Below are 3236 nucleotides of genomic sequence, written 5' to 3'. Positions count from 1 at the left end.
TTACGTATACTCACATAGTCACACACTTAAACTCACAAACACACACAGAAACACCCTGGCCAGGAGAAGAGAGAAGTGAGGCTCCGTAATTCCTAAGGGCATCGGTGTCCCCGTGCCTTTTCTGTACCTCAGAGTCTGAGACCCCTGGTTCCTGGCCTGGATCTGAGCCCTTTGCTCCCTGCTAAGTTCCCCACCCCAGCTATTTAGGACCCTCCCTCTTCACCCCTTTCCCGTCTTTCTCAGCAAATGATGAACTCCCTAACTTCCCTGTCCCTTCCGCCTCCCACACCCTCGGGTCGTTCCCCCTCTCCCCACTTCCCACTTCCCCAACGGTCAGTGGCAGCGCGTCATGGAAGAAATGACACAGGCTTCGGAGTCAACAGGCATGGGTCTGTCTCCTGCCTGGTCACTTTCTGGCTGTGCGGATTTGGGAGGTCAGTCATCTTATTTCTGATTCTGAATTTCCTCATCTGTCAAATGAGATCATTTCTATTTCAGATAAATAAATGAGATCATTTCTATTTCAGATAAATAAATAAATGAAATAAGGAATGGAGCAGTGCCAAGACGGGCACCGAGGGCACAGTCCCTGCTCGGTACGTGTTCACTTCTCTCTCTTTCTTCCTGCCAAGGTTAGTCCTCCCGTCCGGGCAGCCTCTCATCTGGGCTGAAGTTCCTCACCCTTTACTATATCAGTCAACCTCTCCTTCAAACGCTAACATTCTCTCCATGTGGCTTCTGCCCCTTGGCCTGCACCCTGACACAATCTCCACTTCCTAAAGAAAGCCTCACTTGACAACACAGTGAATCAATACAGAATTGACCATATCGATCTTCATTTCCTTCTCCCACTTCCCCCACTGCTGCTCACTGCAATCAGGCTTTTATTCACCCCAGCCCCAGTCCTCTTCCATTACACTCACTCTCTCCTTGCTTCCGTGTGGTCCTCAGTGCCCCAATTCAATCACATCCCCTCAACACCCCTACAGTGCTGATGCCATTACCCACTCCCCTCAGCAAGTGGTGGAAGGGTGAGGTGGCCAGGGACACTCAGCGTTACTTCAGATCTTGGCTCAGCCACTCCCCAGCTGTGCAACCTCAGGCCAGCCACAGGCTCTCTGTAAGCCTCAGTTTCATCACCTGTAACACGGGACTACAAGAAGCACCCGCCTTATTGGCTGTTCTGAGGACTACATGAGATAATGCATGTTGAGTGTTGCCCATTTGACAAGTGCTTAATATCATTACTGCTGATTATGACCCTTCGAATCTCAGAAACCTGAGCCTCCGACATCCCCTTGGACTTCCTTCCCAGCCTTCACACAGGGGAGCTCTTCAAATGGAAGAAAGGGGTTCCTTCCTTCCAGCAAGGGTTCAGGGCTGAGGCTGAGATGACAGAAGTAGGCTTCAGAATGGGGATAAAAATGAACTTCACTGAGCTAAAGGAGCACATTATAACCCAATGTGAATAAGCCAATAATCACGATAAAACAATGCAGAAGCTGACAGCCAAATGGCCAGTGTAGAGAAGAACGTAACTGACCTCATAGAGCTGAAAAACACACAATAACTTCACCATGCAGTCACAAGCATTAATAGCAGAATAGACCAAGGAGAGGAAAGAATCTCAGAGCCTGAAGACTATCTTTCTGAAATAAGACAGGCAAACAAGAATAGAGAAAAAAGAATGAAAAGGGATGAACAAAACCTCTGAGAAATACGGGATTATTTAAAGGGACCAAATCTATAACTGATTGGAGAATGGAACTAATCTGGAAATTTTATTTCAGGATATCATCCAGAAGAACTTCCCCAACCTAGCTAGACAGGAAATTCAGGAGAAGCAGAGACCCCAGTAAGATATGCCGTGAGAAGATCATCCCCAAGACACATAATCATCAGATTCTCCAAAGTTGAAGTGAAAGAAAAAATGTTAAAGACAGCCAGAGAGAAAAGCCAGGTAACCCATAAAGGGAAGCCTATCAGACTAACAGTGGAATTCTCAGCAGAAACCCTATGAGCCAGAAGAGATTGGAGGCCAATATTCAACATTATTAAAGAAAAAAATTTCCCACCCAGAATTCCATGTCTGGCAAAACTAAGCTTCATGTGAGAGGCAGAAATAAGATTCTTTTCAGACAAGAACCTTAAACGTAAATGGGCTAAACGCTCCAATTGAAAGACACGGAATAGCAAGCTAAATAGAGAACCAAGACCTACTGGTATGCTGTATTCAAGAGACCCATCTCACATACAAAGACACACATAGGTTCCAAATAAAGGGATGAAGGAAAATCTACCAAGTAAACAGAAAACAGAAAATAAACAGGGGTTGCAATCCTAGTTTCTAACGTAACAGACAAAACCAACAAAAATAAAAAAAGACAAAGAAGGGCATTACATAATGGTAAAGAAAATATCCAGACCAGAAAAAGGAAGAAATAAATACAGAAGAGATATATGGTTCATGGTAAAAAGATGTATAATTAGAGTTTCAGAAAAAAAGAGAAAGATAATCAGGCAGAAGTAACTTAAATGAGTCAATGTTTGAGAGTTTTCCAACACAGTATTGAAGAGAGTCATCAAAGCACATAATCAGGAAGCACTATGAGCTCCAAGCAGGATAAATGCAAAGAAAACCTTTGGACTGGCCAGGTGTGGTGGCTCATGCCTGTAATCCCAGCACTTTGGGAGGCTGAGGTGGATGGATCACCTGAAGTCAGGAGTTTGAGACCAGCCTGGCCAACATGGTGAAACTTCATCCCTACTAATATTACAAAAATTAACTGGGTGTGATGATACACACCTATAATCCCAGCTACTCAGGAGGCTGAGGCAGGAGAATTGCTTGAACCCTGGAGGCAGGGAGGTTTTGGTGAGCCAAAATGGTACCACAGCACTCCAGCCTGGGTGACAGAGCTAGACTCTATCTCAAAAAAAAAAAAAAAAGAAAGAAAGAAAGAGAAAAGAGGTGGAAACAAAAGGTATATCATGCAAACATTAAATAAAAGAAAACTGATTAAGTAGACCAAAATTAGACCAAGTGGATTTTAAGGAAAGAAGAATGAGTAGAAATTAAGGCAAATATTATTTAATGAAAAGGGACCAAACTATCAGTAAGTTATAACAAGTAATAAATGTTTATGCACTTAGTGACGTAGGTACAGGGTATATAAAACAAAAATGGACAGAAAAAGAATTCTAGAAAAGAAATGAAAAAACACAATCATAGATTT

General features: G+C 43.4%; 1 long non-coding RNA gene across 1 annotated transcript; it reads left to right on the top strand.

The window, feature by feature from the left end:
- The first annotated feature begins 536 nt into the window (after positions 1-536).
- On the top strand, positions 537-2479 carry LOC141584640 (uncharacterized). Its single transcript, XR_012517813.1, has 2 exons — positions 537-596; positions 1791-2479. It is a non-coding gene; the product is annotated as an uncharacterized LOC141584640 (long non-coding RNA).
- The last annotated feature ends 757 nt before the right edge of the window (positions 2480-3236 follow it).

Source organism: Saimiri boliviensis, chromosome 5, assembly GCF_048565385.1.
Source record: "Saimiri boliviensis isolate mSaiBol1 chromosome 5, mSaiBol1.pri, whole genome shotgun sequence".
NCBI lineage: Eukaryota > Metazoa > Chordata > Mammalia > Primates > Cebidae > Saimiri > Saimiri boliviensis.
The sequence above is the reverse complement of the archived record's forward strand: the minus strand, read 5'-3'. Positions and strand labels throughout refer to the sequence as shown.